Consider the following 25,315-nt stretch of genomic DNA (forward strand, 5'->3'; position numbering starts at 1 on the left):
TCTAATACATAGCAACAAATGCAGAGTCAGGCAAAATAAGACAAAAAATAAGTTCCATATGAAAGATTTTGACAAAAGGTCAAAGAAAGACTTTAATGAAATGGAAATAGGTCATCTACCTGATAGAGTTCAAATTAATGGTCATAAAGATGGTCAGCGAACTCAGCAATAGAATGGATGAACACAGAATTTCAGCTGATGTAAAAAATATAGGAAAGTACTAAAAGGAGTCACAGAGTGGAAGAATACAGTGATTGAACAGAAAACTACACTAGTGGGGTTCAACAGCAGACTAGAAGAAGGAGAAGAACAGATCACTGACCTAGAAAACAGGGTAATGGAGCTCACCCAAACAGAGCAGTGAAAGAAAAACAGAATTAAAAAAAAAGGAATATAGCTTAAAGGACCTATGAAGCAATATCAAGCAGAATAAGATATCATATTAAAGGGGTCCCAAGAGATGAAGATGGGAAGAAATGTACAGAACACTGGTTTTCAAAATAATGACTGAAAACTTCTGTAACTTCGGGAAGGAAACAGATGACCACACCCAGGAAACACAAAAACCCAAGTAAGACACATCCACACCAAAATACACTATAATTAAAATGTTAAAAGCTAGAGGCACCTCAGGTGGTTAGGCATCTGATTCTTGATTTGGGCTCAGGTGATGATCTCAGGGTCATGAGATCAGTGATGGAGACAGTTTAGGATTCTCTCTACCTCTCTTCCTCTGCTCTTCCCCCATCCTACTCATGCTTTCTCAAGTAAATAAATACATTTTAAAAATACGAAAAGTAAAATGTTAAAAGTTAAAGAGAATCCTAAAAGCAGCAAGAAAGAAAACAATTTTTTGTGTATAAGGGACTCTCCATTAGACTATCAGCTGATTTTTTTTTTTTCAGAAAATCTGAAGGCTATAAGACAGTGGCATGATATATTCCAAGTGCTGAAAAGAAAATATTTCAACCAAGAATACTATGCCCAGCAAAATTATAATTAAGAATTGAATGAAAGAGTTTTTTCAGACAAGCAGTGGCTAGAGTGTGTCATACAGACATATACATATATGAGTATATTTGTATACCTATGAATATTTAAACACATATATGTATCATATATAAAAATATATGTATATACAGACAATCTGGATTTTTTGGTGAAACTATATAATTCCAATTCTTAATCAGTCCCATACTGATATCTTTTTTTTAATTTTAGTTAGCATTTATCTTTACATGAAATCGTATTATTATTGTATTATGTCTATATCATTACAGTAGATTATCATTATAGGATATATACAATTATTTCTCTTACTATTTTTGGCATAAGCACAGGAAAGCAATCTTTAGCAGTCCTTAGTTGTATTTTTTTTATTGTCTAGAATAATTCTTGACAAATAGAAACTCAATAATTTTTAAAAAATATTTTACTTATTTGAGAGAGAGAGAGAGAGAGAGAGAGAGAGAGAATGAGAAGATGGAGCAGCAGGCAGAGGGAGAGGGAGAAGCTATATCCCTACTGAGCAGGGACCTCTATGAGGGGCTCAGTCCCAGGACCGTGAGATCACAACCTGAGCTGAAGGAAGACGCTTAACTGACTGCACCACTGAGGTGCCCTAAAAATCAATTTTTTTTCTGGAATTAAAAAGTATATAAAATATATAGAGAGAGTGATACAATCATATAAACACCTGAGCCAATAAGTGTGCCATCTGTTGCCATGGGAAATATTGGAAGCAGGAGTGTTGTAGAGAAGAAGAAGAGTTTCTGGGGATCTCATTTAATATCACCAAGGACAGGATCAAGAAGTTATCAGAGATGGACAGATGAAACCAGGCAAGAGTGCTGATGCATTATTTAAAGAGAAAGAAGCTATAGGAAATAAGATCTCAACCACGTGACAAGCTGATGAGAGTTTTAGTAAGAAAAAGATTCCATTTTTGTTTCGCAACATGAAGATATTAACAAGTGCAACGATGATAGATTTGTAAGGGTGGAAGATGAACAAGGATAAAAAGAGTAACTGATAGATTAAGAAGTAGAAGCTGTTGGAAGACAGAAACATTTTATAGAATAGACAAAGAGAACAAATCAATAGGGCCATGACTGGAAGGGGATGTTTTCTAAGGATGTTTATAACAGAGCTATACTGGTCAATAAGGTAAGAAATGTTCATGTATCTGTTGAGCACTGAGTAAAGTCCAAATGCCATAAACGTAAAATGTGCACCAGAGTTTGAGGATTCGATAGGGAGAATATAAATTTTTCCTAAACATATTTATATTGTGTGCATATCAAGGTGACTATATATTCAATATGTTGAGTTAAATACAATATATTACAAAAATTACTTTCACATTTTTTACTTTTTAATGTGATTACATGTGTGGCTTGCATTATATTTCTATTGTATAGGACTGATATAAAATATATTTAAATGTCTAACCCACTTGAGGGAGAGATAGGAAAGGAAGAGGAAAACAATTTATCTGAAATTTTTAAGACGAAGAGAAGATGAAATTATAAATAAGGTTGATTGAGTTCAATGTTTTAGAGCAGGCATATAGATGTAAAAAAAATAAAACTTCTTGAATTACTAGGAGAAAGTATGAACGTTTAGGTATGCTTTCTGATGGTTTACATGTGCCATGATTTCAGCAGATTGCTTTTCTGTGGCTCAGATCTAAAATGGCAAGCTGTGGTGGACATACGCTAGGGTGATCTCTCATGATATCCATTCCCTAGTGTTCATGCCTTTTATAATCCCTTCCCTTATGTATAGGTTGGATCTGTGATTTGCTTCTAGCTAAAAGAATATGACAAAGGTGAAGCGATAGTGCCAAAGTGATGAAATTCCCCAATCAGTTCTATTAGAGATAATAAAAATGCAGATTATTTTGTGCTGGGCTGACTTAATCAGATGAAAACCCTTAAGAGAGGGACAGGGACTTCCTTAAGGTGAAATAATACCCTTTATGGTTTGATGATATAAGGAGTCATGCCAAGGATGCCCACTCATGTGGCCTCTATGAACTTTTAGTAGCCTCTATGACCTGAAGAGTGGCCTCCAGCTGAGGACCCGTGGAAAGCCAGTGCCTTCAGCTATACATTCATGAGAAAATGACACCTACCAACAACCTGAATGATCTTTGAAGCATATTCTTCCTTAATTGAGCCTCCAAAACCTGGCAGACAGCCCGATTATAACCTTTTGAAACCCTGAGCAGAGGAGACAGTGAAGTCGTGTTCAGGTGTCCGACTCAAGAACTGTGAGATAATAAATAAAAGTTGTTTAAAATTGCCAAGTTTGTGCTTATCTGTAATGCAGCAAGAGAAAAATAATACATAGGCTTTTCCCTTTAAACAATTTTTATGGTGCACAACAAAGTTCTGGATATCTAAAAAGCTGAATTCTAGTCTGAGATATGGCATTTAAAACTATATTAAAGTTACTTCACTGTTGGAGATGTTTCCTCTTATGCAAAAAATAATTTGGCCTAAATTAAATCTTTGATTATTTCCAACTCCAACATTCTATTTGATTATAAAATATCCAGAGAAGGATCCTCCATAATCATTTGCTACAACTTTCAGAGCCTCACTAGAACTTGGCATCACTTTTTTGCAAATTTATACCATACACAGACATTGGCAACAGACACATGTAAAACAAGTATGCACTAAAGAGCAGTAAATATATAATTAATATGATAAACATTGTCATAAAAATCCATTAGTTATTTTGTATTTGGAAGTTTGCCAATAATGACTTTTGAATATCTTCTCAGAAAGAAAAATCTATTGATATTTTACATTAATCTTACGTTTTTAAAGTGTTTAAAAACTCTTCAGTTTTCTTTAAAGTAAATATTATCTAACTATGAAAATAGAATATGGATAATAGGCATAAAACACAAAATTTTATCTACATTTGACACAAGATACAACTATTTTGTGGTCCTTGAAAATGTCCCAACAAGACCTGCATTGCATAGGAAAGGCATCTGTTTGAGTCCTAGAAGTCAAGTCCGATCATGAAGCAGGACAGCTACTTTCTCCCCTTCTTATATTTGTGTCAAATAATAGAACAGCTTAAAGATTAATAGCAAAATTAATAGGAGGTTCTTAAAGCAAACTGTGTATAATACTTCATAAAAATGACTGGCAGATTTTGAAAATGAATTATAGTAGATAATAAACTTACAAGGGCAGGTATCTGGTAGGGTGGTGTAGAGCCTTCCTGTCAGAGTTAATATTTCCATTGATGATCTTGAAAAATAAGTAAAGCAGCCCCTAACCATATTTTCACATGAAATTACATCGAAAGAATGTGTGGAGAGGAAAGAGAAGCAGTGTAAAACAAATAGACTGTGACAAGATCATAGCAATCCCCTCTAGTTGTTGACAGGTTAAAACTTCAGTCTAAAATCCCTTCATACAAATCAGAGTAGAAATGAATGCCAATGGAGTCAGTGACGATTTCATTATGTAGAACTGAGAAAAAGGAAAGGCTTGTGAGAAAGAAATATTAGAATGTGTCAAAAAATGATTCATTATTGCACAAAAAAGATAACACAAACATATTCAGGAAAAAAATAAAAATGAAATACATTAGTATTTTCTTTAACTTGAGAAATAACTGAAATTTGAACAGATCTGCAAAAATTAAATGGCCTAGAGTACGAATCCATTTGGGTGGGGGAAAGGAATCACAAGGCCCGACTCAGTCCCGACATCTCTCCTTATTCATGTTATATATGAACTAAAATATGAACATCATTTTTATATTGTGAATAAAGAACCATTTCTAAAAGTACAGCACATTTAATTCAAGTAAGGTTCTTCTCTAAATAAGGACTTTCTTGGGTTGTTACTACGTTAAAAGCATATATAATACTTTTTCCCCCCTCAGGGAGTTAATATTTTTAATACATAGTTTCCTTTATCCTTTACAGGTATTTATAAAGTGAAACTATACAACAGCTTCTGTACTTTTACCTGAAACATTCTTCCATTTAAATTTATATTTTCAATGGAGCACTAACTTCAGGTAGGTAGGTTCACTCCCTATGTGAAGAGTAGAACAAGAGAGTGAGATATGTTTGAAAGTTCAAGAATGAGTAAGAGATGTCCGGAATAAGCTAAGCTCTACATTTTCCCAGCTCTGCTTCCTGGGGTAAGTTACTAGATTTCTCTGAATGTTGGTTTCCACAGCTGGTAAATGGAAACACTGACACATAATTCCGTGTGTAGTGAAACTCAAATAAGATAATCTTGACCAAGAAAAGTATTTAATGTACATGAATAGTATATAAAATATGATGGAAAATAGATTTCATTCTCTCCAGGCAAAAATAAAGTAGTGCTAGTTATCAGTGGGTGAGCTGACAATTAGTATCTCTATCTCCAATGCTCTCCCAGTTTTCATAATTTGCTTCCATTTGCCTTCTGTTGCTTATGTGTGCAAGTTGTTGATTTTATCTTGTCTCTTGGTCTTCCCTCATGTAGCTAGAATTTGTGGTAAAACACGAGAGCCAAAGAAGCAGATATTGAATTTTCCCCCTGTGACAAGGTTTTTAAAGCTAAAATCTTAAAGATTGATGGAAAATTAAAGTTACAAAGATGAAAACATAAAACCTCCAATGTTACATTCTTTCTGGTTGACTTAGTATACAACTGCATACTCCAAACTTTCCTGTTTTGTGATAATCATAAAAAAAAAAAAAGACCTCGTTGGAATTCAAAACAGAAAATTTGAAGCAAGGATATTTGAAATAAACACTTTAAGGTAATAATTAAAGTTTCTCATTATAGATACAAGAAAAGATACGGGGGAAAGGGGATAAATATTTTAGTTCTTTTCTTCTACCCTTCAGAATTTAAGTCACTTTAAGGTAAGGTAATAAAAGTTGTCTAAATTGATATATACAGTGATAAAACCAGACTAATTCTTAGATATTCATGCATTTGAATATTTTGCAGAGAATCCATTAATCTTATGTATCTCTCATCTTTTTTTACAATAGTGCCTCTTGGTTAATATCTATTGGACTGATTTACTCGCAGACTGACTGAATTAAATCATTGATGTTTTCGAGACAATCTTAGGGTAGGTTAAAGCTGCCCTAATTTAGTTACTGTATGTTATTAGATAATTATATTTCTAAATGGTCATTTGATCATTTACAAAATGAAGAGAGTAATAATTTTAAGTTCTAGATAAACCCTAAGCCAATTAAGGGATGGGGTTTGATGAGGGGCAATCAAAAAAAAAAAAAAAAAAGCTTATTGTAGCCTTCCCTATTTAACAACATAGATTAACCAAATAAATCTATAAAACCTAACCTTGCAATACAAAGACATTTATTAGGAAGCAGTAGAGAATGGGAGTACTAAACCATGGTCTCAGAGCATTGGGCTGAGCGGCCTACTGGTTTCGTGATAGCATGACATTAAGCTTTGCTCTTTACTGTCCAAAAAAATAGGCTTTAGATATAAGTAGCTCCAAGGTAGCCAAACCATAGTTCAAGCAAAACCATCAAACTTACCACCAGATACATAACTCATAAGGGAATACTGCCACAGTAAAAGGTCATTTTCAAGAGAAAGGTGGGCATTAGAAGATATTGGGAAATTATTTGTGGTTTTCCTTTTTCCTTTCTCGCTGTTTTTTTTTCCTTTATAGAATCCGATGTTATTTTGAATATCTATCTTTTACAAGACTTGAACAACAAAACCCCTAAAAATCTCATTAAAAATGAGGGTAAAATAAACATTTTGTTAACATGTAAAGGTATGTATACTAGTAATAGTACTATAAAAAGTATAAACCAGTAAGAAACTTATTTTTAAACAAAAATAGCACTGGCACTTCGACTTGTCATTATTTTCTCAAGGTGACCCTCTTGGATCAAACTTAATTAAGCACTGTACCTTCATAAAATAGATATTACGTTGATTATTATGCATGGAATGTCAATACTCATACTCCCACTTGATATTTGTAAGAGAATAATAATCAAACATTTATTCTAAAGCTATAAAGAAGCATAAACCTGGAAGGCACTGTAAAATCATTTTGCCTACCTTCTTTTTTACATGATCACAATGAAAATACCTTAAATAACCAAAACTTTATTTGAAAATAAATAGAGCAAATTTTTACTTTATTTATTTATTTATTCATTCATTTATTTATTTATTTATTTATTTATTTTTTTTTTTTTTTTTTACCTTTTTTAAGCAATGTCAAAACAAAGAACAGAAAAAAACATGAGCACTGAAAATATTTTTATGGTATATATGCTATCATTTGACCCATTTTTATGATTATTCTATAAAAGATGTTTCAATAATCTCTCAAAATTCTCCATTTTTAACACCCAAATCCTATATATGACAGAACTACTAGCTATCATATATTAAAATTAAATGAACTTTTTCCTATTTAAAGTTCTTTTTCTAAATTTACTTCAGCCAAAACTGTAGGATTAGAATTGCTAACACACTTTTTACAAATGGAATGAAATACTTAACATTTTAATTTTGGTCTTATTAGAGAGATCATAGTGAATTCAATCTTAATGAAGAGGCATTCTATACCATGTAAATTTGGGGTCAATTTAGAACTTAAAACCATTATGGTATCTTTATGGGGGAAAAAATGCAATTTGGGGGCACCAGAATTTATTCTTTTCCATGCCCTCCTTTACAATTTGAACTCCAAATTTTATATCAGGAAAGTAATCTTTTTATATGACTGGAAAAATAAAATGTCCATATTTTAGATTAAAATAATTCATATAGAGCAAATCACACATCTAAAGTATTATTTTTAAAAAATGAAAAAAAAAACAATGAAACACTGACAAAATCATTGTCTAGAAAGACAATAAAGAAAATAATACATCTTCTTTGTTGTAACGAAAACTTCATATAGTGTTTTTCTTTTTATAAAAAGGCATGGTTTCAGATAAGATTATTACAGCGTTTTACATAAGGTCATATGTCAAATATTTACCTCATATTCTAGATTTAGCCAAAATTTCTAATATTCATATTGTGGAAGGTAAATTTCATTTCACATTTAATGTTAAAAAAATCAGAAAACAATAGAAATCGCATAAAGCTCTCAAAATAATATATTTAGTATAAACTTTAAGAGATATTGTTAACAATGAATAAATCTGCTTCATTGCAAATTTTGGTTTTGTGGAATTAAATGTTACATTGTTTTAGTCATTTCAGTAATTAGTTTTATTATATATATATATTTAAATTATTTTCTCTATCTGAAAGTACTTGTTTTGACATTCTAACAGGTATCTTGTTTTTATTTTCATTTTCCTCAAAAGTAATGATATTGATAATCTTTTTTTTTTAATTTTATGTATTTATTTGACAGAATGAGTGCATAAGCAGGGGGAGCAGCAGGGAAAAGGAGAGGGAGAAGCAGCTCGCTGCTGAGGAAGGAGCCCCGCGGGGGCTCAATCCTGATCCCAGAACCCAGGGGTCACAATTCCAGCCAAGGGCACACACTTTAACTGAGCCATGTAGGTGCCCCTTGATAATCTTTTCATGTGTTTTCATTATTAAAGCTTATGATAACAGACTTGTAAAACATATATAATGGATTTACTTTTTATTTGGGGGCAGAGAATATTTAACTTTATAAAATCAACTTCACAAAGTATAACATATACAGTAATTCTTTTAGCTTTAAATGTCCACTGACATTTCTCTCAGAATCACATATAGAATATTTGTAGACCATCACTCCTGCCCTCCATGCCTGCAGCAACTACTGATCTGTTTTTTCTAATTTGTATTTTCTAGATTTTATATAAATTGGATTATACAGCATGTATTAGTTTATGCCTACCTTATTTTGCTAACAATTCATCATCAGGATTGTCAAGTATTAGGAATTAAATTTTATTAATTAGTATTATTCCTTTGTGCAGATATGTATTTTGTTCATCTATTTATATTTAGAATACATTTGTTTCTAATTTTGGATATTGCAGCAAAAGCTGCTATAGAAATGTGTGTGCAAGTCTTTGTAAGGACATATTTTACCAATTCACTTGCTTATATACTTAAGAGTACAATGATTAGATCACAAGATAACTTTTTTTTTTTCAGAAATTGCCTAACAATTCTTCAAATGGTTAGACCCTTTAACATTTCTTGTTTCTTGCCTACTTTGTCGTAGATTAATTGACATTATAAACCTAAGTTAATTTCTGGGCTATTTTGTTCTATTGATCTGTGTCTGTTTTTTGTGCCAGTACCATACTGTTTTGATTACTACAACCTCGTAGTAGATATTAAAGTGGAATTGTGATCTTCTACCTTTGTTCTTCCTTCCCAAGATTGTTTTGACTATTTAGGGTCTTTTATGGTTCCATAGACATTTAAGTTTTTTTTTTTTTTTTTTTCTGTAAAAAATGCTGTTGATATTTTTTTAAATAAATTTATTTATTTTTTGTTGTTCAATTTGTCAACATACCGAATAACACCCAGTGCTCATCCCGTCAAGTGCCCACCTCCCCTTCCACCACCCCTACCTAGTTCGCTTCCCAGAGATAGGAGTCTGCTGTTGCTATTTTAATAGGGATTTCATTGAATCTGTATATTGCTTTGAGTAGTATGGACATTTTAACAATAGGGGCTTCTCCCAATCCATTAGCATGAAATATCTATTTGTTTATGTCATCTTCAATTTATTTCATCAGAATTTTAGAGTTTTCAAAGTGCAGTTCTTTCACTTCTTTGGTTAGCTTTATTACCAGGTATTTTGTTCTTTTTTGACAGAATTATAAATGGATTTGTTTTCTAAATTTCTCTCTCTGTTGCTACATTAATATATAGAAATATTACCAATTTCTGGGTATTAATTTTTCATCCTGAAATTTACTAAATTCACTTATTATTTCTAGTAGGTTTTTGGTTGAGTCATTAGGATTTTTTATTTATAGTATCATGTCAACTACAAATAGTGATAGTTCAGTATCTTCTTTTCCACTATCAATCTCTCATTTCTTTTTCTTGTCTGATTACTGTGGCTAAGACTTCCAACCATGTTGAAATAAAAGTTGTGAGCGTGGATATCCTTATCTTTTTCCTGATTTTAGGGGAAAACTCTCCATTTTTCACTATTGAGTATGAGTTAGCTGTGGATTTTTCATATATGGCCCTTATTATGTTGAGACATGTTTTCTTTGAACTTACTTGGTTGAGAGTTTTTATCATGAATGGATGTTGAATTTTCTAAAAGGATTTTTCTGCATCTATTGAGATAATCACATAATTGTTATCCTTCGTTTTGTTGATCTGATGTTATGTTGATTGATTTGTAAATGTTGAATTATATCCTTGGATCCTTGGAATAAATTGATTTGATCAGAGTGAATGATGCTTCTATCGTATTGTTAAATATGGTTTGCTAATATTTTTTTGAGGACTTTTACATCTAATTTCATCAGGGATATTGAGCTGTAGTATTTGGTGTGTTTTGTGATGTTTTTGTCTGGTTTTGATATCAGGGTTTACCTGCTGATCTTGTATATTTGGAAGCTTTCCGTAGCTTTTTTTTTTTTTTTTTTTGAATAGTTTGGGAACAATAGATATTAATACTTCTTTAAGTGATGCCTGGGTGGCTCAGTGGTTGAGCATCTGCCTTCAGCTCAGGGCATGATCCCGGGATTCTGGAATCAAGTCCTGCATCAGGCTCCCCAGAGGGAGCTTTCTTTTCCCTCTGCCTATGTCTCTGCCTCTTTCTGTGTCTCACATGAATAAATAAATAAAATCTAAAAAATGATGATAATACTTCTTTAAATGGTAGAATTCACCTGTGATCCATCTGGTCTTGGACTTTTATTTTTTGGTAGGTTTTTGTTTTGTTTTTCTTTTGTTTGATTCAATTTTGTTAGTAGTAATGAGTCTGTTTAAGTATCTATTTCTCCCTGATTCAGACTAAGATTATATACTTCTAGGAATTGCCCATTTCTTCTAGATTGCTCAATTTTTGACACAGATTTTTTTTTTTTGTATAATTCTCTTACACAGTCTTTTGTATTTTGTGGTATTAGTTGTTACTTCCTCCTTTTCATTTATGATTTTGAGTCCTTACTTTCTCTTTCTATCTCTCTTTTTTTGGATGAACCTGGGGAAGAGTTTATCAATTTTATTTATCTTTTTAAAGAAGTGGCTCTTGGTTTCATTGCTATCTCTCTTTTTTTTAATATATTTTCTTTTCTTCTCTCTCTCTCTCTCTCTCTCTCTCTCTCTCTCTCTCCAGCATCTATTTCTGCCTGTTCCTTATGATTTCCTTTCCTCTGCTTACCTTGGGCTTTGTTTGTTCTTTTCCTAATTCTGTTAGGTGTAAGGTTAGATTGTTTATTTGAATTTTTTCTTGTTTCTTGAGGTAGGCTGTATCACTATATGTTGCTCTCTTAGAATTCTTTTGCTATGTCCCCAGGATTTTGGACCATTTTGTTTTCATTTGTCTCTATGCATTTTTTTTTTTAATTCTCCTTTGGTTGATCCACTAATGCACTGGTTGTTTAATAACATGTTGTTTAGTTGCCACATGTGTGATTTTCCCATTTTTTTAAACTTATGATTTACTTCCAGTTTCATACCACTGTGGTCTTCTAGAAAAGATGCCTAATAGCATTTCAGTCTTTTAAACTTTATTGAGTTTTGTTTTGTGGCCTAATTGATCTATTCTGGAAAATATTCTATGTGCTTTTGAAAAGAATGTTTATTCTGTTGTTTTTGGATGGAATGCTCTGTATATTTATATTTATCTGCTCTATTGTGCTATTTTAAGACATTTTCCTTGATTTTCTGCATGGTTGATCTTTCTATTGATATAAGTTGGGTGGTAAAGTCTTCTACTATTATATTACCATCAACTTTCTTTATGTGTGTTAATCCTTGCTTTATGTGTTTAAGTACTTCAGTGTTGGGTGTTAGATATTTACAATTATTCTTTTGTTGAATTTGTCATGATATAATGCTTGTTACAGTCTTTTTTAAATTCTGTTTTGTCGGGTTGCCTGGGTGGCTCAGCAGTTGAGTGTCTGCCTTCAGCTCAGGGCTGATCCCCTGGTCCCGGGATAGAGTCCCACGTTGGACTCCCTGCAGGGAGCCTGCTTCTCCCTCTGCCTATGTCTCTGCCTCTCTCTCTCTGTTTCTCATGAATAAATAAATAAAATCTTAAAAAAATTATAAATTAAAAAAATTGTTTTGTCTGATATAAGTATTGCTATCCTTGCTTTTTTTTTTTTCACTTCCATTTGCATGGTAAATATTTTCTTTATATTTTTACTTTCAGTCTGCATGTGTCCTTAGGTTTGAGGTGAGTCTCCTATAAGCAGCATAGAGAGAGGTCTAATTTTTAAAATTCATTCTGCCACCAATAGGTGGGATTTTTAAAGCTAGAATGGTAAAGCTGTCACATAATGCAGTGATACCAATGGCAAGGAATATATAGCTAAAAGACAGATGTACTCTGCAGATGGTATGTGTGATATACAACATATTGCATATTGTAAATCAGTAGGAAAAAAACAGAATTTTTGATGAGCCATTATAGGATAATTGGTTTTCCATATGGCAAACAAATATAGTTAAATATCCATCTCACATTAAATATATTTTTTCTTTAAATACTTGAATATGAACAGCAAAATAATTTATACAGAATATGTTAAGAATTTTTTAAAATGATCAGAAAATGATTGTAAAAGACTAACAACTAATAGAAAGAAATGCATATAGCTAATAAATGTGATCACATTACTATTCAGCATATATAAAAAAATTTACAGAAGCTCATAAACAGTAATTCAAAACCCATTTGAAGAATGAGTGAAGAATATCATGTGAATATAAATTACATAATTGGTAAGCCTACAGTTAATTGAACACATGAAAACATGAAAATTTGATAAATTCAAATTTAAAAATAACCATGTCATATCTACTATATTATAGATAGTAATATCTCAATATCCTAACAGTTTATTCAATACAAAATATTGACACAGAGGTAAAGAAATTGGGGCACTCAAAAATCATCTACATCTTGGAGAACAGTTTTGCAACAGAGTTTAGTTAAATATATTATACAGGCCCCAGAGAAGAACTTGGCAGTTATAAGCATGTAGTAAAACATGCATATGAGCCTGAAGAACCATATATAGTAAAATTATTCAGCAATATGTTTAAAATAATAATCAAAACTTAAACATACCTTTGTAGAGAAATACATAAGCAAATCAAAATATACTTATAAGAACAGCATATATACATTTTGACTTTATAATGTTAAAAAGAAAAACACATTCTAGAATTATATTGACAATGCATTATTCATGTGAATTGTATAAATAAGTAGAACCTTATATATATTATAATGAACACATTTCATATATGAAATTATTAAATTCACATTTGTAAAAGTATATATGTGTATAGCAATAATAAAATATAAATTATACTAATGGATCCTCAAAAAGATGAGAAACATGGAAATCTATGGGAATGAAGGGACTCTAGAAAAGTACTTAGCATCCAAAATCTATAGGAGTAAAAGTAACTGTAATTACTATTTTTTCTTTCTTATTCCTTGTAAGCACATAAATGCTAATAATTTTAAAAATCTCATAGTTGGCAAATACATGCTTGAAATTTACCAGCCATGTACTTACTGGAATATTTCATTATTTTATAAAATTGTGCTTGCCATTCAAGTCAAATGTATAGCCATAGATTTTATAGCAGGGATTCCATGAGGGCCAATGCAAGGAGGGGGGCTATTTTTAAGAAATAGATTACTTTAAACTTGACTTGCAAGATGTTAACTGCTAGAAAAGGGAGTTTAACATAAAATAACTAAGAAACACTATGTAATTTTCTTCTAAACCTTCAAATATTTTAACTGAATTAAGTAGCCTAAAACTTGGCACTGAAGAACTAATTAATAATGATATTCATTAAATGTAGCAAATAAATAGAACAACTTTCCCATTTGATGACAGGGTAGATAATCTTCATCCTTTCAGAATTCCCTTAGGATGGGTATTTTTTTTAAGATTTTAAATTTATTTATGCATGAGAGACAGAGAGAGAGAGAGAGAGAGAAGCAAAGAGAAGTCTTTGCTTCTCTCTTCTCTTCCATGCAGGAAGCCTGGTGTGGGACTCAAACCCAGATCTCCAGGATCAGGCCTGGGCTGAAGGCAGCGCTAAGCCACCTGGCCACCCAGGCTACCCTAGGATGGGTATTATTGGAGGAGTATATTGGTGCTATGGCCCTGTTGGGTCATTACTTTACCTCTGCTTCATTAGTTAGATCTGGTTTCTTAGGGTCAGTTAGACCCTCAAAGCAGCACCTACCTCAGTATGTCTCAAAGCAGCGCCTACCTCAGTATGTGATAGTGGTTACAATTCCAAAAACTTGTTTTAATGCCAGGTCTAATTTTTATATCTCTGTGCCAACTTTCCCTATTTGAAAATGGGACTACTATAATAGCGAATTTATAGGATTGATTGTAGGATTAAATACATGAAAATGAATTAACACAGGTAGCATCTTCATAGAAGTATCTGGCATGTTCAATAAAAGTAGGAGGAAAACAAATACATTTGTATCTCAGTCATTCTGTATTTATCTTTGTGTTTTTTAATATTTTATTTATTTATTTGAGAGTGAGTGATCAAGAAAGAGAGAGTATGAGTGGGGGTGGGGGTACAAGGAAGAGGGTCCCTACTAAGCAGAGAGCTTGACACAGGGCTCAATCCCAGGACCCAGGGATCATGATCTGAGCAGAAGGCAGATGCTTAACCAACTGAGCCACTCAGGTGTCCCTTGTCATTTTTTTCTGATGACTAAAGCAAAGCTAAGTTTTCACTATAATTCCTCTTTTGCTTTATCACATTACAATTATAAATAGAGCTTATCCTTCTCTTTGGTGAAAGTCTTTCAGTCTTTCTTGGAAATAAATATGACAAGGATAAAACACAACATTTATCTAGACAAGTGATCTCTAATCTATCTAATCTATTGTTTTATGAACTTAAACCTACTGCAATTTTGAGTTCTCATTAATATGGTGTGCTTTTCTATCTTAAAGGACAAGCAAACATCTTTATATTATTTCTAAAAATTCTTTAATATTGACATCAGCCTTTTTTCTTCACTCATACTGAATTATGTCATTTCAGAAAGCAGGTAACCTTAAAAAATTGCATAGGAAGTATTTCAGGGAGGAAAATACATAGCAAAATTATGGAGGCAAAAAAATGGATTTAGGTAGTTTCTGCTTTTTTCAATACTAGAATAGCCTATAATAGATTAATTCATCTACTGGAAAAAAACACAATAGGAAAGTAGTTTAAATTAAAATGATATTACTTATGGGCATCAAAGCACAAAGTTAGACTGGATTTGATGGACTAAGTCCTAAAGGAAGAAAGTCCATCAATGTAAGGTTGGTATTCTCTGCCAGTGTTTAATTTAGGTAATTTGCTAACTCATAAGCCAAACAATCAAATCACAACAACATGGATTCATCTCACCATCATAGCCCACAAAATGCTGAAAAAGCTATAAACACACAAAACGCATGATATGATAATACTTACATAAATTTAAATTTATGTTATATCGTTAGAAACAATAGTAATTACTTTAAAGAGAATGAGGCTTAGATCATGGGAAAGTTTATGTGAGAGCAATCTTGCATACTGATTATAATCTATTTCTTCATCTACTAATGGCTATACATAGGTGTCTTTCCTTGTGGAAAGTCACAATTTGTGAACTTTTCTGTGTATCTGTGTTTGTAAACACACACACACACACACACACACATACATACATACAATACTTCAGTAAACATTACCAGTAATTACAATTTTCCATCTGTCAATGGTTGGGAATCAAACTCTTGGATATCAACTAATGTTTGGTTCAATGCAATGACAATACGCATATATAATCACAATAACTAATAGCAAAAAATACTGTTTTCTATTTTAAGAGAATTAGTTTTATATTTTAATGAGACAATTAGAAGGCTAACTTCATTGATCCTTCTCCTCCCTCATCCACCTGTCTATTTTCCTGGCTTTATTTTCTCTTTCAACAAATTATTTCTTGTCTATGCAGTGCCAGATATTGTACTTAATTTGTGGGTGACTTGTCTTCATTAAATGGTTTTTGGTGAGAAAGAGGTTCCTTTTACACAGATTATGGAGAAAAAGTCTACAACACAGACTCAAAATTTAGACAGAATGTAGGATAAGTATGAAAATAAATAAAGGAAATTTTGTTGAAAATGGAGTTTGGAGGCCCAGAAGAGAGACTTGTCATGCACTACCACTCAGACCCCAAACAGAAGGCATATTTGCATACCTCAGCAGGGGGAAGGAAAGAAATTTTCCTTGCGCAGCTACAGTCCAGCCAGTGAGGAACTGCCACACTCAGCCAATGAGAAACAATCATCACTTTGAACTCTTTAAAAATCAGTCCCTCCTAGCTTCTTTCTTTTTCCATGATAGCACACCTTTCTCCTCTGTTATATGAATTTGCCTATAGTTCCCTATAGTTTGATTGTCTCAAATTGCAATTTTCTGCTATTGCCAAATAAAGTCATTTTTGCTGGTAAAATAGCTGGACCTTTCATCTCATAGGTGAACATAAGAGAACTGTAATGTTGAATAAGTCAAAAGGAAAAAATTATTTGGTTGGAAGGATAAAGATATTTTCAGTGGAGTGATGGGAAAAATGGAAGAGATTGGGTAGGAATTGGGAGGGGAGGCAATCAGAACCTGAATGGAGACAATGTTTTCAGACAGTAAGATTTGAGCTGAGGTTGTACGTATGGTACTATGGTTTAGATTTTTGTGATCTTTTTTTTGTCTTTAAAGTCAATAGAATATATATACATCTAATAGAAATAGTAGAAGAAAAAAATTGACAATACTAATGGGCAAAAAGAGGGTAAATGGAGGCATAATTGAGATATCAGATAGAATGGAATCCAAAGCCTGAGGGTGGAGAGGTAAGAGGAGCACAGGATGTTCTTTGGGTGGGAACACCTACCCACCTCCTCCTGTTCAACGATTTAGAAAGAAGAAACAATAAGTGCATATGAGGGATAGGGGATATGAAATAGAGATATTACCTGTTTTTGAGGTCTTTTGAGTTTTTGTGATACATCAGAAAACATTAACCAGTAAAAGTGTTTATGTTCATAGAAAAGTACATCTTAAAGGATGCATTTTTCTTTTTTTTTCTTGTCATTTCTTTTTTTGTATATTTTTTGGTATATTATTTGGTATATTTTTTAACATTAGTCGATTTGCCAACATATAGTATAACGCCCAGGGCTCATCCCATCAAGTGCCCCCCTCAGTGCCTGTCACTCAGTCTTCAGCCCCCCCCCTTTCCACCCCCCTCATCCCCCACCCACCTTCCCTTCCCTTTCACTACTCCTTGTTCGTTTCCCAGAGTTAGGAGTCTCTCATGTTTTGTCACCATCTTATTTTTCCCACTCATTTTCTCTCCTTTACCCTATAGTGCCTTTCACTATTTTTTATATTCCCATGAGTGAAACCATATAATGACTGTCCTTTTCCGATTGACTTACTGCACTCAGCATAATACCTCCAGTTCCATCCACATCAAAGCAAATGGTGGGTATTCATCGGATGCATTTTTCTTTATGTAAATTATACTCCAATAATCTTGCCTTGAAAAATAGAAAATAAATTATATTAATTTCTTCTTCTTTTACCCCCAGCTTCATCATGTAATGAGGATAAAATTATTTAGCCTGGGGGAAAAAGAATACAAAAATTATAAAAATATTTGTGTGGATTAAGAAAAAATTACAATTTAGATGAACTGTTCACTTTTTAACGATAATGCTTATATCTCATAAGCATTCCTTATACTTTCATTACAACACTTTATCTAATTTTATTTGTAAGTTTTAGGGGATTTTGTATATTAAAGTTTATAAGTGTGTGATTCAAGTTGCATGTGTGTGTACAGATATAAAAAATATGCTGTAGTTTGCTATAATTCATGAAATAGATGAAATATATATGCAAAAGAAAGCATTGAAATGATTATCACAGGGGTAGCCCCGGTGGCTCAGCGGTTTAATGCCACCTGCAGCCCGGGGTGTGATCCTGGAGACACGAGATTGAGTCCCACGTCAGGCTCCCTGCATGGAGCCTGCTTCTCCCTCTGCCTGTGTCTCTGCCTCTGTGTGTGCGTGTGTGTGTCTCATGAATAAATAAATAAAATCTTTAATAAAACAATGAAATGAATATCACATTCATAATAAAAGTTATTTCCGTTAAAGAGTTAAGGGCATAAATTAAAAATAAACACAGAAGTGTTTTTCTAAATATTTTTTTATTTTGTAGATTTGCCTTTGGAATGTTACAAGGATTCTTGATTTTACTTCCTGGTTTTAAACTATAGATCAAACCTATAGTAATCAAAACAGTATGGTACTGGCATAAAAATAGACACATGGAATAGAATATGGAACCTAGAACTAATCCCCTGCATATATGAGCAACTAATATTTGACAAGGAAACCAAAATGACCCAATTACAAAAAAGACAGCCTTTTCCAAAAGTAGTGTTTGGAAATCTGGATAAAAACATGCAGAACAATGAAATTGGATCCCTGCCATCCACCACTCACAAAATTAACTTAAAATGGATGAAAAACTTAAGCATAAAACAATAGACCAAAAAGCTCCTGCAAGAAAACATAAGAAAGAATCTCCTCAACATTGGACTTGGTGATAAATTTTTGTATAAGAAACCAAAAGAATAAACAAAAGCAAAACTCATTAAGTGGGACTGCATCATACTTAAAAAGTTCTGCACAACAAAAGAAATAACCAAACAAATGACATGGCAACATACAAAATAGGAGAAAGTATTTGTACACCATATATCAGACAATGGATTAACATCCAACATATATAAAGAACTCATACATTTCAATGACAAAAAATCATTAGAAAATGTGCAAAGCAACTAAATGAGTTTTATTACAAAGAAAACATCCCAATGGCCAACATGCAGGTGAAAAAATGCCCAACATCACTAATTGTCAGGGAAATTTACACCAAAACCAGAATGAGGTTATCACCTAAAACTAATTAGAATGGCTATCATCAAAAAGACAAGAAATAGCAAGTGTTGGCAAGGATGTGAAGCAAAGGCAACCCATGTACACTGTTGGTGGGAATATAAATGGGTACAACCATTGTGGGAAACAATATAGAGGTTTCTCAAAAATTACAGATGGAAATACCATACAACATAGTAATTCCACTTGGTATTTGCCCAAAGAACACAAAAACACTGATTGGAAACAATTTGTGCACCCCTATGCTTATTGTAGCATTCTTTACAAATGCCAAGATATGGAAGCAACCTAAGTGTTCATTAATTGCTAAATGGATAAATATGTAATATAAATATACATATATATTCAATATGATATTCAATATCTTCAATGGGATAGCACTCAATCATAAAATAGAATGAAATTGTGTCACATATGACAATATGGATGGACTTAGAGGGTTTGCCAAATTAAAAAAAAAAAACAGAAAAACAACTATATGATTTCACTTATACATAAATATGAAAATAAGAAAGGAACAGAACAGAAATAAATTCACAGATGCAGAGAACAATCTGTGGTTGCCAGAGGGGAAGAGAATGAAGGGATAGATAAAGTAGAAAAAGGAGACTAATAGGTAAAAACCTCTAGTTATAAAACAAGACATGGGGATGCAAAGTATAACACAGGGAATATAATTAATAACATTCAACAATTTTGTAAGGTGACACATAGTAGCTAAACTTGTGTGGTTATCACTTCCTAATGTATATAATGAATCACTATGTTTTATACCTGTAACTAATCTATATCAACTACACTTCAATGAAAAAAAAAATAAAACTCTTAAAAGTAAACATAATGCCTATTTAGTCAGTAAAGCACATTACCAAGAACAAGGAAACATTTTTGACAGTTTAGTATTTAACTATATAGACAGTTATGAAAAGAATTTCAGCCTATACTGAACATAAGAGAAATGTTCTTTGCTAAAACTGTTTTTCATTTATTATAATTTTCATTTATCAGTGCCATTTTCATAAGTAGTTTAGAAAGATATAAGATGACGTTTCATATATTAGTGAATATTTCTATTTAATAAGAGAATAATAATATCCAACATGTCACATACAGATTACTGTTGCTAGAGTTTCTCAAGATTTAGATGGGATCATAATCCAGGGATCCTAGTGTAAAGTTATCTTTGCATGCTCTATCGCCATCTAGCTCACTGCCTGGGTATTTACTTATGCATACATATTTGTATGTTTCTGTGTATGTACACAAAATTTTGTGTATCTCTGTGTGTGATATATATGCGATGTCATATATGCAGAAAACATGTAACTAATACATACCATATATTTAAAAATCAAGACATTGTATGCATATTCAAGTGGTATTACATTTATCGCTGATGTTGGTTAAATTTCCTTTTAATCATCACCTGATATCAGCAAAATATGTTTCTATATTACAAAAACAGAGGGAACCCCTAATATATGAACTCATTTCAATATTGGTAATTCATTAACTTACACATTTTAAAAATGGCATGGACATGAAATTGCACTAGATTTGAGTCATATCTTTACAAAACACCTAACTGTGATGAACTAAAAATATTTCCTAAAGAACAAATAATAATCCAAAGTATCTCGGCTACCTATGGTTCCACAGATTTCTTGTCTATTAGTTAAAATAGTATAAACCCTTAGATGGCATTTTCCCGAACTAGAGAACTTCCACTCTTTTACAGTTGACTTCTAGAGACACTGAACACATACACAAAAATTAATAAATAAGGATGCAAATATATTACAAGAATAATGAACATTCACTTGATGATTTGAGTTACAAATTGAATTATTCCACTGCTCTTGCAATGAATTAACTAACCAAACCAACATAAATACATACTGGTCTATACAGCACATGTTTATCATTCTCACTATGGTCTGTATAACAAGTCAGATGGCACTGGGTTAGATTTCAGAGAGCTCAACCTGGCTCTGGGCTTTGAATGAAATTCAGAGGTATTCCACATGTGTCCGCATACTCCTTGGGCAAGCACCCAGGGTGTATTATACTCATGGTCATCACAGGGGGGAAAGGGGGCAAGTGAACCAAAGCTATTCACTTGCCATTGGACAGACCAAGTCAAAGGCAGGTCCATAGTCTGTGTGAAAGGAATGTGAACTTTCCCCTAAAGGGTTTGAACAGTTGGTGAATATCTGCTACACACACACACACACACACACAGAGTTACACATATGTACACAGAAAATGATTCTCTGATTAAATAGTGATCTTTAATTTTTCTGGTAAAGTTTTATTTGTCTTATTTAAAACCATTTTATTTTTACAGAATTATTATGAAGATAAAACAGAGTTCCCATAATATCCTACACCCAGTCTCTTCTATTTTCAAAATCTTAGTATGGTACAGTTGTCAGAAATAATATTGATATATTATTAATTAAAGTTTATGCTTTATTATGATTTCTTCAGTCCTATTTTTTTCAGTCCTGTTTTTATTTCAGAATTTCATTCACGATACCACCTTGCATCTAGTAGTGATACCTCCTTAGATTCCACTTAGCTATGAGTTTCTCAGACATTCCTCAATGTCAGATTCCTTAGATTCCTGACATTCCTTGACATGGACAATTTTCAGGATTACTGTTCAGCCTTTTTTTAGGATATTTCTCAATTGGAATTTGTCTGGGATTATGTGTTTTGGAGAGGAAGTCCACAGAGTTAAAAAGTCATTCTTACCCCTTTGCATCAAGGGTACCTGCCATCAATATGAAATCACTTTTGATGCCAACCTTGATCACATAATTTGAGACAGTGATCATCAGATTTCTCCACTATCAACCTTTTTCCTCTTCTTTCCACACTGTGCTCCTTGGAAGAAAATCATGCACAGCACACACATAAGAAGTGGGAAGTTATGCTTCATCTTCTGAAGGGGGGCATACCTACGCAAATGCTTTTGAATTCTTCCACATAGGAACTTTGTCTATTTTTTCCACTTTATTTACTCAATTATTTATACCTATATGGATTTATGGATATTTATTTTACACTTATAATATAACACTAGTTTGTTACATTATTCTAGCTTTTTCAGTTGGCTTAAGTATCACTTTTATCTTCTCTCATCATTTTGTGTGTGTGTGTGTGTGTGTGTGCTCTTTCTTTGCTTTATGGCACTACAAATACTCCAGGCTCATCCTGCACGTTTTCTGTCCCAGTCCTAGAATAATACATTTCTCCAAAGAGCCCTGGTTCCATTTTGAAGACTGGTATTAGAAGCCAGTATTTGTCCATTATGTGTAGTTGTTGCTACCAGACTTTTTTTTTTTTTTTTTTTTTTTTTTTTTTTTTACTTGAACTATTTTTTGGAGGAGGTGGGACGGGCAGAGAGAGAATCTTAAGCAGGCTCCATGCTACTTAAGTAGGGCTTCTGAGGTGAGGATTATCTCACAACTGTGAGATCATGACCTGAGGCAAAATCGAGTTAAGTGCTTAACTAACTGAGCCACATAAGTGCCCTTTAACTATTTTTTTTTTTGTATTATAAAAACATACTACCTGTAAGAAGTTAGACATTTAAAGACAAAAAAATCATTAATTAAGGGAAATACATTTCCTTCTAACAGATTATACTTTTCTAAGAATCAAAGAAAACGAACTTTGGAGTACCATACATAGGAAATGTTTGGTATAGAAATCGTGGGATAGGGATCCCTGGGTGGCGCAGCGGTTTAGCGCCTGTCTTTGGCCCAGGGCGTGATCCTGGAGACCCGGGATCGAATCCCACGTCGGGCTCCCTGTGCATGGAGCCTGCTTCTCCCTCTGCCTGTATCTCTGCCTCTCTCTCTCTCTGTGTGACTATCATAAATAAATAAAAATTAAAAAAAAAATCGTGAGATATATTTCTAGCAGATGTGCATCTTGTGCATATATATGCACGTGTACATATATTTTATATATATGTTGATGGTAGATACCCTTGATGCAAAGGGGTAAGAACATATATTTAATGTTTATAAATAAACATAAAACATATGTACCTCTATGTATATTAATATATAGGATAGTGCTGAAGATAAAAGTTGTTTTTTTTTTCCCCTAGATTCAGCTCCGATAATTTCTTTATATAACAAAAACACTGGTAATTTTAGTATGTAACTATTTTAGGAAAGCAAATATTCATAAATGAAACTTAAATATATAATCTGATTTCAAACTTTAAAGTGCGTTAATAATTTCTCAACAACCCAGAATATGGACAATTTTGATAAATGTTGTATGTGACCTTAAAAGGCATGTAAATTCATTTTTCCATTTTAATCGCTTTGCTGTGTTTATCATCTTTGGTTTCTCTTACTGTCTTCCTAGGCCTCGCTTGGATTCTCAGCTTTAGCCAAGAGAGTTTTTACTAATTACAATGAATTTACTTCTGAATAGTTCCTTCCAATTTGGGACTTAATTCAATGATTGTCCTTCATTTCTTTATCTCTTTTTTTCCTTTGAAATAACATTTTTGTAACTACTCATGATTTTTTTGTTTTGGTTTGTTGAAATCTAGTTTGTCTTAACTGGAAATTTAATACTGATTAGTACTATTAAACCATTGCTAGAGTATATCATATCCTCATTTACCAACTAAGTCCAATAGGCTAACATGTAAGATTTACGTTGTTATCTAAAATGATACTGGGCATTACTGTCAATGATATCAAAAGGATTTTATGTGGACTGGAGGTCATTGTAGCCTTGCCTGAAGAAATATATAGACATCATCTATACATAGTTACAATCTTATTAGAAAAGAGAATGATCTATTGAAGTTGGGGTACAAAATTGTTTTCTATTTCTGATTCCACCTTTAACTTGCCACTCAACCTTGAAAAAAAAATCACTACATTTCTCTGCACTTCAATTTCCTCGTTTCCAAACCTAGGTTAATGCTTATCATGGCATCAAGTTTGATGGTGTTTAGGATGACTAAATAGGGAATGCCTTGAATAGAGCAGTGGAGCCCCATGGTATTCATTATAGGCTCACTCTTATGCCACACTGGAACATACAGTCCTAGAATTTTTATTCTGGCCTTTCTTGTATTTCAGATTACATTTCTTCCTAATACTTGAAACTGTTTATGAATATTCAATTAACATTTTCAATTATCATTCACTGTTATACTATCTGGAGCTAATATTAAGAAAATAATAAATGGCTTTATAAATAAAAGACCATTGTTTTTTTTATCTAATTTTAACTATATTTCCCATAACTTATCTTGTAAAACTTTAGAGAGAATGTTCCAAATTTATATGTAATAAAATTCCTCAACCAAATACCCTCTGTTTTTATCTCTAAAATGGAGCTGGTCACTTAAAGTAGAATCAGTAACAAGAGTTTCACTCAGGTCTTTCAAAAATGTGTAATTTTTAAAAACATATAACTAATAATGCCTCTCATTGTGATATGAAGTGAATAATGTAATAATTATAATTATCACAACACACAAACTTTTAAAATATTGCAAAAGTAGCAAAACACTGAATATAGTTTTCTGATCTCATCTTTTTTTTTTTTTTTTTTTGGTGTCTGAAGGTATGCAATTCTGTGAGTTGGAAATAACAGTGAGTTTACCAGCATATTTTCATATATTACTGCAAATCACCATAAAATTTTTGAAAGCACCATTGATTTTCTAATGCCCTAAATCTATTAACAACAAATACTGTGAGCATAGAGTAGTTATATACAGATCTGCTTTGACTTATAGTGCAGTTACCTCCTGCTAAACCCTTTCATAAAATTAAAATATCTTATGTCAAAAATGCATTTAACATATTTAACCTAATGAACATCGTAGCTTAGCTTACCTTGAGTATATTCAGAACACTTATATTAGCCCACAAATGGGCAAAATCAATTAATACAAAGCCTATTATATAAGAAAAGTGTTGAACATCTTACATAATTTATTGAATACTACACAAAAGTGAAAAAGAGATTGGTTGTATGCATACAGAATGGTTCTAAGTGTATCTGTTGTTTACCCTTATGATTATGTGGCCGATGGCAGGCTGTGGCTTGCTGTTGCTACTCAGCAAC

General features: G+C 32.5%; 1 long non-coding RNA gene across 2 annotated transcripts in view; it reads right to left on the bottom strand.

The window, feature by feature from the left end:
* LOC111095658 overlaps positions 1–25,315 on the bottom strand; it is a 90,613-nt gene that overhangs the window by 54,967 nt on the left and 10,331 nt on the right. For both annotated transcript variants that reach the window (XR_005358636.1, XR_005358635.1), the window contains exons 2-3: positions 5,004–5,072; positions 3,137–3,272 (exon numbers count right to left, since the gene is read on the bottom strand). This is a non-coding gene — a long non-coding RNA (uncharacterized LOC111095658). The remainder of the gene's footprint in view (positions 1–3,136; positions 3,273–5,003; positions 5,073–25,315) is intronic.

This window comes from Canis lupus, chromosome 4, assembly GCF_011100685.1.
Source record: "Canis lupus familiaris isolate Mischka breed German Shepherd chromosome 4, alternate assembly UU_Cfam_GSD_1.0, whole genome shotgun sequence".
Classification (NCBI taxonomy): Eukaryota; Metazoa; Chordata; class Mammalia; order Carnivora; family Canidae; genus Canis; species Canis lupus.